The sequence below is a fragment of the Pongo abelii genome, chromosome 7 (assembly GCF_028885655.2).
Source record: "Pongo abelii isolate AG06213 chromosome 7, NHGRI_mPonAbe1-v2.0_pri, whole genome shotgun sequence".
In the NCBI taxonomy this organism is placed as follows: Eukaryota; Metazoa; Chordata; class Mammalia; order Primates; family Hominidae; genus Pongo; species Pongo abelii.
In genome coordinates, this window is record NC_071992.2 from 122,071,285 (window position 1) to 122,084,783 (window position 13,499).

At 36.8% G+C, this 13,499-nt stretch overlaps 1 long non-coding RNA gene across 1 annotated transcript in view; it reads right to left on the reverse strand.

The window, feature by feature from the left end:
• The window catches only part of LOC103891373 (uncharacterized), a 287,072-nt gene extending 274,011 nt beyond the window's left edge, over positions 1-13,061 (reverse strand). Inside the window, exon 1 of the long non-coding RNA XR_008509233.1 lies at positions 12,938-13,061. This is a non-coding gene — a long non-coding RNA (uncharacterized LOC103891373). The remainder of the gene's footprint in view (positions 1-12,937) is intronic.
• Between the last annotated feature and the right edge of the window lie 438 nt (positions 13,062-13,499).

The following is a 13,499-nucleotide window of genomic DNA, read 5'->3' on the forward strand; positions in this document are numbered from 1 at the left end:
ATTTGACATGAGTTTATTTTGTATTTGTATGAGACTCATGATTTTACTGTCATTTAAAAATTTATCTGGTAACATATCTTTATAATATTCAATGAATTATTGCCTCTTGAGGGCATCTAAGTTGAGTACAATGGTAATGGGGGTCAGTATATGTTCCATAGCGACTTAGTGTAAACTTGCTATGGACAAAGAGGGTAAGTCCTACTTTCAAAAGGGTGAAAAAACTGAATGGCTTCCACAAAGAAATAGCATAATTTGTTCCTACACTACATGAGCAATTAGTTCAGGTAAAGAGAGTTCAATGGTTTTGCTCTTTGTTTGATTTTAAACCTAAAACAGTATCATGATGAGTGTATGTATCGTACATGTAATGGACTTGCTGCGTGATGCAGAACCAAATCAATCAGAAAAAAATGCAATTAAGTGGTTGATTGGCTCTTGGTAAAGTCTGTACAATTTTGGATTAGATTTCAGCTACCTTCATAAAGCTAAACCTCTTTAAAATGCTGCTTTTATCATAGAACATCGGGTGCTTCGCTTTCAATTTTATTTCAAGTGGAAGCTTGTTCCATATGTTTTTCAAAATAAGGACCAGGGGCCAAGATGATTCATTTTACTTTTTACCTCATGTGAGTCATGTTGCGACAGGGATGTGTAAGCCTCCTTCACCAGATGACACAGTCTCAGCTGCAGGCCCCTGGGGTCCAAACCTAATTACTATCTGTTGATACACTGTTGAAGAGGATAGTTTAAAAATTCTATATATGTAACTTTAGCCTGCCAATTGCTAGTTCTAAAGTTAATGAGCTTCTTAAATTCATAGCATTAATATATGCAGATTGGTGACCAGTTTATAACTGTTTTAACTTTCTCAGGTATTTATTTACTTATAATCCTCCAGTTTCCTTTCCTTTGTAAAATCTTCCAGGTTTTAAGGTAAAAATTAAACAGATTTTGACTTGATCATATCTATATTATAGATGAAGTAACACATTTAATAGAATGTTAGTTGCATTGATATAATAGGATAATCTGAATTACTCTCATGCCTTTTTTTGAGGGGTAGCAGGGCACTTTTCTTCTTAGCCCCACTGCTTTTTACATAAAGAAGTCTCCACTTCTCTCCACTGTACGGGGAATATCTAGGAGAATCTTTGTTTTTCTTTCCATAGATTATTTACCCCAAGATTGAAAAAAGTGAAACTAATTGGTGACTACTTAATATCTCTTAGGTACTTTTAGCAGTAGGTAGCATTACTGTGTCTCTAAAGTAAGATCTGTTGCACTCTCTCTTGCACCATCTGTCTCATGCATTGTTATGCCATTTCTCCTTCTATATGTTAAATGCACCTTTTGGAAGCCAGCCTAGACACCCAATATACTATCTTATATAGTTTATTTTGATGCTGACTGGTTTCTGAAGAAGACCATAGCTCTCCACGCATCTTGCCAAATGAATATACTTGAAGTCTGCTTTGAGAAATCACCCATTCACATAGATGATATCAAAGAGTAGATTTATAGTAAGTAGTAGCAGTTTCACTCCTTGGTTTTAGATCCTAGTATGTTGTCCAATTTGGATTTTTCAGAAAGCCCTGTACTTTAGAAATTTAATGCACCACTACTTAAAAAATTTATACATTGTTCTCCATTTGGCATCTTGTATCTGTATCTTCATAAAAGAACTTAGAGGAGGGTGCTAATTGGGAGTCAATCAGAAATATTTGGCTTTCAATTTTTTCTATGTCTATAACAAACTAGTTAATCAGAATTAGAACTCCTTTGCAGGGTATCATCTCACTTTAACATTTACTAGTATTGATTAAATATGTATTATTACCCATTAATGTTATAGTTTGACTTGTTTGCTCTATTAATCTGTCTGCAGTTTTCTTTTAGCTTTTCATGTGTGATGCTCTTACAGATGGGAAACCCTGCCTGCTTTATTAAATAGTGCAGGAATATACTAATTTTGAACCTGAAAAAATGCTGATAGATGACAAAATTGTCATTCTAGGCATACCCTAATGCGCAATGCAAGTACTTCTTCTTGAGTCACTTCTATTAAAAATGTTTTTATACTGTCTGCATTTCAAGATGACAAAGTGAGTGCAATAATTTGCTTCCTATATCTCAAAAGACTCCGCTAAATAGATAAAGGAAATTAAAAAGGTCTAACGGGTGAAATAAAAAGGGGCCATTAGTAAATGATATATATCAGCACATTTTTGGAAAATCAAATCAAATGGGAGTGTTGAAGGATGAATTAGTAAAGGAAGTTACAGCTTAAAAGGAGCTGGTCACCTGGGTCAAAACCCAGAGAGACTCTAGATCAGTGCAGGCAAACTACAGCCCACAGGCCAAATCTAGTCACTTTCCGTTTTTAGAAACAAAGTTTTATTAGAACACAACTACACACACTTATTTATGTATATTCTTTGGTTGTTTTCATGTTAGAATGACATAGATAAGTAGTGCATGTGTCAAAACTTAACATGTTTACTACCTGGCCTTTTACAAAAAAGCTTTGCTGACCCCTCCTCTAGATTCAGAAATAGAATGTTGCATAAATGACCAGGGAGGGAAATGGGATTTATTTATTTATTTATTTATTTATTTATTTTGAGACAGAGTCTCGCTCTGTCACCCAGTCTGGAGTGCAGTGGCGCGATCTCGGCTCACTGCAACCTCCACCTCCTGGAGTTCAAGCGATTCTCCTGCCTCAGCCTCCGGAGTAGCTTCAATTACAGGCATGCACCACCATGTCCAGCTAACTTTTTGTATTTTTAGTAGAGATGGGGTTTTACCATGTTAGCCAGGCTGGTCTCGAGCTCCTAACCTCAGGTGATCCACCTGCCTTGACCTCCCAAATTGCTGGGATTACAGGCATGAGCCACCACGCCCAGCCAGCAATAGGATTTAAAAGAGGAATTAAGAAAGACACATATGCTGTTCAACATGCAGCTCATCTTCCATCTTACACCTTTTTAGGCTGTGAAGGATTAAAATCCTGACCAATGCTAAAATAATTAAAATTAGCTTGAACCAAAGAAGAAAAGATCACCTGGCCATTTTTCAGGCTGTGAAGACAACACACAGACAAAGCCAACTGCAAAGTTAACAGAAAACGGTGTTTCTTCTAAGATCATACAGCAGTTGTAAAATGTTATAATGGCTGCTTTTTGACTGACTACTGCTTTCTTCCCAATGATGCCCTAGACCTGTTTTGCAATTTTCATTTATTTGGGGGGATACTGAATTACTATCTTCCTCACTTTGCAACGGCACCCAGTGCCTAGTTAATTTCACTTCTTCCAATCCTGCTTCAGAAGGAGCAACCAATCCAGGACTGATTACTATTTCCTTTAGTTCTGTCTCAGAATCCTTCAGTGAAAATCCGACCTTACAAAAGATACTTCCCTCCTCCCTGGGTCCCAGCAGAACTCCTTGGAGTGGACTGTCTTGCTGCAAATCAATAAATCTTATTTTATCAGACTGTAGACTCCTCCCAGATGGTTTGGGGCTGATTAGGCCTTAGCAACTGGTAAAGTATAACATTCAAAAAGGTAAGTCATGATTCTCATATAAACATAAAATAAACACATGTCAAAGATATTAATTCAATAAATGAAGAAACCAATGAAGTTACAGAAAGGCAATTTAACAAAAACTATCATAGGATAAGAGTGCTAGGTTAGCTACAGAGCTGGTTAATGTTTGTAATGGACAGAAACCACCATCTTTAGGATTATCTGTTCTACTGGACAGAAATTATTTACATCTTTACTAAACAAAAATCTAAAAATTAACCAATGCCCCCATAGAGTTATAAATTAGCACAGACAATGAAGTATAAATCCCAGAAGTATATTAAAAGAATATTTAATAGTGTCTTTTGCTTTTTTAAGGTTTCAAATAATTTCTCTTATAATGCAAATCACAGTGAGCATAGATTATCTCCATCTCCTGGGGCAAAACATTGTTGTTGTTGTTGCTGTTGTTTTAATAAACTAGAAAAACTGTCCTGGGAGAATGAGGAAAGCTATTTTATTATTAACATTCAGAGTCAGGGCCACTTGCTTTTTGGTATTTGTAAGGCCTGCGACAAAATGGCTGGATCTTGTCTGCTAACTTTAAAGCAAAACTGACTGGAAATATACTGCCCATGTATGCAGAGACGTCATCAGCATCCTCATGCTCTTTCTGAAAGATAAGTAGATTGCCAGCCCCCACCAGATATTTCAAGAAAGTCTTCAGAAGAAAAGATAAAGGTAGGTAAAATAAACAGAATAAATTTATTTTTTTCTTAATCAAGGGAAAATGTCAAATACCTAATAAGAAACAAAATTATATTCTCATAGAGATATAAAATTTAAAAATTTTGCATCATAAGGTGAGAACAGGACACTGAGAAAAAAGGGAATAAAATAAGAAAGAGCTCTTGTACATTTGAAATAAATTGCCAAAACAAGATTCCAAAGAAAATTTGAAGAAAAAGATAAGGAATGTCCAAGAATGTAGAAGAAATCTTCAAGGAGACATAATGTATTAGAAAAATAATTATAGAGTTCAACTGTTATCTAAGAGAATTTCTGGAATAATGGAAAAGGAAAAGAGGGAAAAATTATGAAGCAACAATAAACAAAATTTTCCAGAGCTGAAGAGAAATATTCATCTTCAAGTCAGCAAAATCAGTATTACAGGGACTAAGCTTATGCTTCTTCTTAGGTTGTAGAAAACAGGACAAAGCACCATTTCCTCCCTAAAAACAGGAAAAAGCTGAAGAATCTACAAACGTAAGTTTTCTTGAAACCATTAGAAAGCTGAGTGTGCAGAACAACCAAGTAGCCTGCAATCTAAGGAAAGAGAGATGTCTCCAGAAAGAGATGAATCGAACACTGGCTTATCTGTTGCAGAGCACACACACAACACACACATACACACACACACATGCACACACACACAAAAGCTAAGAATCAGCAAGTGGATGAGAAGAGTTTGGCTAGTTTTCAAACATTGCTAAAAGCCAAATTGCTAAAAAATGCTAAACTGTGAGGGTATAGATCCTCCGGGAGCCTCAGGTACTAGGAGAGTTCATGCTTGCTCCATGAACCTCAATAGATGCTCATAAAAAAAAAACTGAACAGGAGACCCAAGAAAACCTCTCTCAGTAGGGCGAACCTGAGGGATTAAAAAGAAAAATAATCTTGTGGTACTAGGGGAGGGGAAATAATTACCCTAGGCTCAGCTCATTAGAAGTCTTTTGCTATTTGGGGAAGTATAAGATCACTGAGAAAGCCTCACCCCAAGATTCAGTGACATGGGGTTTACCTAGGATGAAGGCAGGAACAGGACAAAAGAAAACTTTCCAAGTTTCGTAACATGCAAGCAAGCTCCAAGTAACAAGCACAAATAATCAACTACTACTGGAGAAGAAAGAGGCTGAACAAATAATCCTGCCATCAGGCAGGCACAGAAGGAAGGCCAAAAGCTGAGAATGAAGCAGGCACATTGAGAAAAAGACTCCGCTACTTCCACCCCACCCTATATCCCACCCTAATTATAAGATACAGATGCTTCTCAACTTATGATGGGGTTATGCCTCCATAAACTCATTGTAAATTGAAAACACCTTAAGTCAAAAATCTATTTCATATACCTAACCTACTGAATATGATAGCTTAGCCTAGACTAGGCTCAGAACATTTACAGTGGCCTACAGCTGGGGAAAAGCATCTCACACAAAAATTATGTTATAAAGTGCTGCATATGTCATGTAATTTATTGAATACTGTACTGAAAGTGAAGCACAGAAGGGTTGTGTGGATACTTGAAGTAGTTTTTACTGAATGTGGATCACTTTCACACCACTGCAAAGTCAAAAATTCCAAGTTGAATCATCCTAATTCAGAGATCATCTGTAATTTCAGAGAAATTTAAAGCTAGTGGTACACTAAAGGAGGCATAGCAGCAACAAAACCCGAACCCAGTTTAAGTTCTGAATAGATGGACTCAGTCTCCCCACACTAATAGTCTGGCAGAAAACAGGTATGTGGACATTCACCCTATAAATAACGCCCAAAGTTTAAATTTCAAAATTATGAGATATAAAAAAAGCAAGAGGAAAAATTTCTATTAAAAGGCAAAGCAAAAATAAAGATAAAAATAACAGAGCCAGACCCAGGTTTTAGAACTGTCAGAGAGGTTATCTAAAATAATTCTGATTATTATGCAAAAGGCTTTAATTGAATAGGTAGATAACATGTATAAACAAATGAAAATGTTAGTAGAGAAATGGAAAATATATGAAAAGGTCTAATGGAGATTCTGGAAATGGAAATCATAAAAACAGAGGAAGAATGTATTTGACAGAGCCAAAAGTTGAAAAAGTAAAAAGCAGAAAAGAAAAAAGGGGCGTCCAAGAACTATGAGAAAATACCAAAGTCTAATATATAGGTAATGGAATTCTACAGTAGAAGAGAGAGAGATTTGGGTAGAAGAAATACCCGCAGAGAAAGGTCAGAGAATTTTCCAGAACTTCAAATTACAAATTCGAGAAGCTCATAGAACCCCAGATATGATAAAGACAACACACACAACACCTATACATATCAACTTTAAACTGATAGAAATGGAAGACAGAATAAATCCTCAAGTCAGCCAGAGGGGAAATAAAATACATATTACATAAAGAAGGATAAAGGCGAGAAATAGGGTACACATCTTGTCATGAATTATGCGACCCAGAAGATAACATCTTCAAAGTGCCTAAAACAAAAACAGAAACAAAAGCCTATAAATCCAGAATTCAATAACAGTGAAAAGAAATATTTTTCAGACAAACAAAACTAAGAAAATTTATTACCAGCAGACCTGTACCAGAAAAAATTATTGAAGGAATTTTTCAGGTGAAAAACTCTCTAGAATATGATGCCAGATAGAAACTCAAGTCTATACACGTATATACAAAAGTGAAGATCTTTAGGAATGATTAAAATAAAGATAAATGCAAAAGACTTTTCTTTCACTTTAAATTACTCAGAAATTTATGAAATATGATTAGCACACTTTTTTTCTAAAGAGACAGATAGTAAATATTTTAGGCTTTTCAGGTCCCTCTTGCAACTAGTCAAAAGTAGCCATGGAAAATATGTCAACAAATGGATGTTCTGTGTTCCCATAAAACTTTATTCAGAAAAATAAATTGCAGCCTGCTATTGGCCCATGGGCTTTAGTTTGCCAACCTCTGTTCTAAAGGAAAAAAACAGCAATATATTGCATATATATATATATATATATCATGTAAAATAAAATATAGGATAACAACAGTAGAAAAAGCAGAAGAGAGGAACTGAGACTATACTCATGTAGGATTCTTACACGAGATAGTGTAAATCTATATATACGACATGCTATAATAATAATGTAGTATATATAGGATAAGTATAGAATATTATTTGAAGTTAGGCTGGATGAATTGAAGATGTTTACTGTAAACCCTAATGCTTATTCTTCATCGAGTATCTCTTAGACATGAAATTTGTGATGCTGGCTAGTCAGAGTTGGAGACGTGATTGTGGAGAGGGAAACTTAACATCTGAGCAACTTAACAGCTTTTAGTGTGTAGTCAACAAAAATATATATCATATAATTTATGTAAGTATATAATTCATATAAATTCAAGTATTTGACTAATGACTTCAAAGAGGTGACTCACTGCTCTTTATCGTCAGCTTTTTCTCAGTGGATTTTTTCCCAAAGGTTAAAAAGCTCTGGGAAATGAACTAGATTTTCCAAGTACAAAGAAAAGCGGATGCCTGTTTTATGAAAAATCCACCATAAATAATTCAGTATCAATTGCTGATTTGTGGATCATCTCCTTGAAGTGTTTGCAAATGGACATACACTTTGTTGATTTAAATTTGTACTGTCAATAAGAAATGTTGATGAAATGTTGATTACTTATTCCCTGTATAAGTTTTGCACAACTTGCTCTGTGTGTATTTGGTGGGAGGTGAAATATAAAACAAAATGAATAAAAACTATAAAACATCAGAAACCACTAAACATAGGCATAAAGTATGATCTACATAGTTCAGTGGTCTACAGTAATCTTTTTTTTTTCCCTAAAACCAAAGAAATCCATTTCAGGAAAATTAAAGCAAACAAAATATTTCCTACTCTTGCATTAAGTCACAGTGGGATTTAACCTTCTTCTGAACACTTGGAGGAACTCACAATGCACATAAGACATTGACAGTAATGCCCACAGGAACTCTGACAATGATGAATGGTAAATCTTTAAATAAACGAGCCTTAGCATGTATGTTGCAGACAGTGTTGTTTGTCATGCACACAGCCTCTTGTTCCTCCAAAAGAGCAACAAGGCAATGCATTAAGATATATTTTCTCCAGCTCAGTCGATGTTTCTGAAAAGCCTTAACATGGACAGGAACATGATGTAAAATTGGTACTAGAAGATAAAGTGCAATGTAATGTCATGATTGCCAGATGAGGCTAAGGGCATACAAAACATGGCTATCTGATAGACACCGAAGGAAAGCTTTTCTCCACTTAGAACTCACACAAACGGTGCTTTAATTAGCATGCCTGGGTTACAGATCTCCTAATCACCATGATTCACAGGTTAAATTAAAATTAACAACACCACACAATTGCTCATCTATTGAGAGAACACAGCTGTCCCCAACGAAAAGGAATAAAAACAGCAAGTCAAAATACGGAAGTGGATGGCTCAAGGATGTTTCTGGTTTTTCATCTTCCAGTCTCCAGCAGCCTTCCTTTTGCTTTTCTTTAGTGGGCTTGTGGACATTTTTCTCCCTTTTGTTATTATGTGGCATCTGCAGCTGCATCTTCCTTTTGCAAAAGGCCACAAAAGTAGATTCTGGTAGCACTGTGCTATCAGAGTGAATATTGACTGACCCTCAGCATTTCTCTACCAAAATTAAGCCAAAGAAAGGACTAAAGTCCCAGGAGCGGTGACTTACACCTATAATCCCAACACTTTGGGAGGCTGAGGCGGATGGATCACTTGAGGTCAGGAGTTCAAGACCAGCCTGGCCAACATGGTAAAACCCTGTCTCTACTGAAAATACAAAAATCAGCCAGGTGTGGTGGCAGGCACCTGTAATCCCAGCTACTTGGGAGGCTGAGGCAGGAGAATCACTTGAACCCAGGAGGCGGAGGTTGCAGTGAGCTGAGATCGTGCCACTGCACTCCAGCCTGGGCAACAGAGTGAGACTCAGTCTCCAAAAAAAAGTACTAAGGCAACTCTTATTATTTTTGTTTCCTAATATGTATAATATGTTCATTATATCAATTTAAAATATTACTAAATATGGGAATGAGATAAAAGGCAAATACAAACAAATTCAGCCCTTGGGGACCTAAATTTAAACAGTAACCTGGAGTCTAGTAAGTCAGTATGATACATTTTGGATCAAGTAGACAGCGATGTCTAATTCCATTAGGTCAGACAGTTCTGTGAGAACCTAATGAAAAACAATGAACTCTTACCCCAAACAAATTCACTAAAGATGTTAAAACAAAATTTTATTGTACAAATTCAGAACGTTTTGAACCCACTGAAGTTGATTTGTCAAACAATTAAAAATACTTGGTCAAAACAAATCATCTTCCTTCAATGACTGAAATAATCATCACAGATTCTTCAGTGTGGTTATATTCCTTAAGTGATACACACTATTAGAGAAAATAATTAAATATCTTAGCAAAACAGTTTATATTAAAGAATTGCTAGTTTCAGGCTTCTGTTCTCCAAATTTGTTCCCCATGGTTCAGTCTTCCCAGAGAATTACTTAGTTTTTTATTTATTTATTTTTTACCATGTAGCCTGTTCAGATGTTCACAGCCTAAGAACAAAATTATCCATCCTTTTAATCAAATCTTCACCCAGCTTCCTTGCTGTGTGTACAGCTCTCACAAAGCAAGGCACAAAAGCACCCACAGTGCAAGCTCATGTGATTCCCTTTGCTCAAACCAATGCTTTAGTTTTCCTTCCTGATTAACAGCAGAAGAAATAAGTAACCCACAAAAATCATTTTACATTTTGTTCAGTTGTCACATAACAAAAACAAAACTAAACAAACTAAAGTGACTATATAAGTCTTTTTGTATCTACCACTCTGGTTGATTGGATATTACTTTGGTATATTAAATCAGCAATTTTTGCTCCTGTTTTGTGAATCTCTTTATGTGAAAAAGTATTAAGCTATAACAATTGAATTGTATCTAGTTACACATAATTTGCACATTTAGCTCCACATTTAATACATCGATTTACTATAAAAGGATAGTTGAAATCAGGACTGTTTCAGAGAACTCTGTATTTGTCCCCTATTACTAAGAATCGTAATAGAAACTACAAATCACTGTTTCCCCACCAGATAGATTCCATCCTCAGAAATTCTGATGCAGTTTGTTTGGGGTACAGCCTGAGCGTCAAGAGTTTTAAATGCTTGGCCGAGTGCAGTGGAAGCACTTTGGGATCATGAGGTCAGAAGTTAAAGACCAGCCTGGCCAACATAGTGAAACCCTATCTCTACTAAAAATACAAAAATTAGCCGGGCAAGGTGGTGTGTCCCTGTAGTCCCAGCTACTCGGGAGGCTGAAGCAGGAGAACCACTTGAACTTGGGAGGCGGAGGTTGCAGTGAACCGAGACTGTGCCATTGCACTCCCGCCTGGGCAACAGAGCAAGACTCCATCTCAAAACAAAACAAAAAGAGGTTTTTTTTTAATTATTATACTTTAAGTTTTAGGGTACATGTGCACAACGTGCAGATTAGTTACATATGTATACATGTGCCATGTTGGTGTGCTGCACCCATTAACTCGTCATTTAACATTAGGTATACCTTCTAATGCTATCCCTCCCCCCTCCCCCCACCCCACAACAGGCCCGTTTTAAATGCTCCCCAGTTGAACTTAATATGCAACACAGTTTAAGAGCCACAGATATAAATAAATATTTTAAATAAGAATATAATAGGCTTGTCTTATTTCTCTTCATTATCACATAGTTTAAACCACTGCTTCCCATCCTTTTAAAATCACGGTGTACACAGAAAACTGTGATAGATTATATAGCTCACCGAGGGTAAATAGAGCAGGTTGTATGGAGCACAAGTAACCAGCCCAGAAACCTCAGCTGCTCCAGTTGGAGCCAAGCTTCCCAGGGCAAAAGGTCAGCATCAAGGCCCACCAGTAACCCATTCCTTCCTGCTCAAAGATGGAGGCATTATGCCTGAAATTATACTAAAATGTAGAGTCAACAAATGACAGAAGGAAGACATAAGTATACATGAAAACTAATTGCATTGATTTTTTCTCCCCTTTTTTTTATGAGGCTCCTGGGTTTCAGGCTGGTTTAAAATAGGATTTTTCACAGACTGGAATGAGCCTGTGAGTACATAGGCAATGTCAGAGGACTTCAGGAGGTACACTTGACACAAACTCATCCTTCGTTCTGAATTAATGGCCAAATAAACACAAATTTTGCTTAAATCTAGAGTCATTCCAGCTCAAGTTCCACCAATATTATTCTGACCCTCTTCCTCAAGGCTAGACAAGGTTGGGAATTGTCATTTCCTTTATCTTACCTTAAGCTCCGCTATGAGAGAAGTGTGAAGAACTTAATAAATCACCAGCACCAGAACCTAATAAGAATGGATTTGAAAGCTATAAAATCATAGCAATATAAGAAAGGAAGAAAAATCCATTTTTATTAAAAGTACACTTTTTAATAGAAATAAAGAACATATAGCATATGGAATGAGAATACAAAATAAGACAGAAAAAGCTGATTTTAATTGTGCTTAATTAAGAACTGTACATGTGGGATTAGGAAAAGAAAAGAATAGTTGGCTTCAATTACTTTTTGCCAAAAAACAGATAGGATGAAATGTAGCTTTTAGAGTATAAAATTAAATCATTCAAGAGGGGTTGTACTGAGGTAAATTTCACATTTTAAACTTTTGCAGCTGGTAAATAACAATGTTCAAAGGTTTTACTTAAGTTATTTCAAAATCAAATTTCAGAGATCAGGAGGAGTAATTTGTAAGAACTTTTTCCCCCAAAATATTTATGAAGCATCAACTATGAGCAGTGCCGCATTTCCTGTCTATACTGACAGTCTAATTCAAGACCAAGATATAGTTACCAGGAGTGAAACTGCTCCTATAAACTTTATAAATTCAATCAGGGAAGAAGGGATGGGGAGAAATGAAAATAAAGCAAGCTTGCAGCACACCCAGCATTAATCATTAGGTTAGATGCTCTGTGATCCATTCCTCATAGTTATTTGCCTATTGCCTCCGAATCACATAGACCCTGTTACAAGATTACAGTTCTCCTTCACTGCTCTACAGATAAAAACTTAAAATACCTCAAAGGGAAAACATAAGTTCTATTCTTTCAAGTCCTGCAAGCCCTGTAAAAGAATGAAACTACTGACATCAGCTGGTCTGAAGGACCCCACAAGAAGCTGACTCACCAAAGAATGCAGTTTCTACATCCTCATGATGTCATCCCCCTTACCCCAAATATCAACAATCTCATTGCTCCAACCTCTCACCCTCCATGATCCTAGTAAAAACCCCAGCCAAGTGCTCCTTGGGGAGATGAACTTGAGGGTCTCCTCCCATCTCCTCTCTTGGTATCCTGTGAGCATTAAACTCTCTCTCTGCTGCAAACTCTGTTGTCTCAGTGTAACTGATCTGTTACTGTACAGTGGTCCTGTGAACTTGCTAGTCGTATAACAGGAAAAGGAGGAAAAAGAAGGAAAGAAGTAGGAGAAAGAGGAGCAGGAAAAGAAAACATGTTGAGAAGTATTTACTTGCCTCACTTCAAAGAATATCACAGACATTAACAAACTTACACTCTGGAGAAAGTACTTACTCTTTGAGGTTCAAATTCTTTGCTCATAAGATGTGTACAGGAATTTCTGCCTAGTGGATTCATTGTAGAAAAAGGTGGAATGCGTACTACATACTGTAAGGAAAATGGATGTGCTGCGGTCAAGAATAGGCCGAAGCAGACATCCGGTCCAGCATGACTCAGTGAGTTTGGAGCTCACTCACACAACTCCGCTCATTACGTAACCACGCCACCTGAGGCGCATTAGTAACCAGTCACGTGAGCTCGTGCTTGATTCGGAGCCACTATTGTCTGTAAAAGGTATAACTACACTGCTGATGCCGTACATATGGCTTATGCCCAGAGAAAGAGAAAAGCCACGTCAAAACTGTCTACGATTCCCCCAGTGTTTTTCCGGCTACCCACCACTCACCCAGTGACTCCCCTCGGACCTCAGTTAGAACCTGACACATACCTTGAACAATCCTGGGCACATAGAATGCAGGTTTGTGGTTGAATACCCTCACCACCTCCATCTTAGTATATTTAAAGCTAAATTCACAGCTTTTCTCCTTACATTAAAGCATCCTCCTCTTTTGAATTG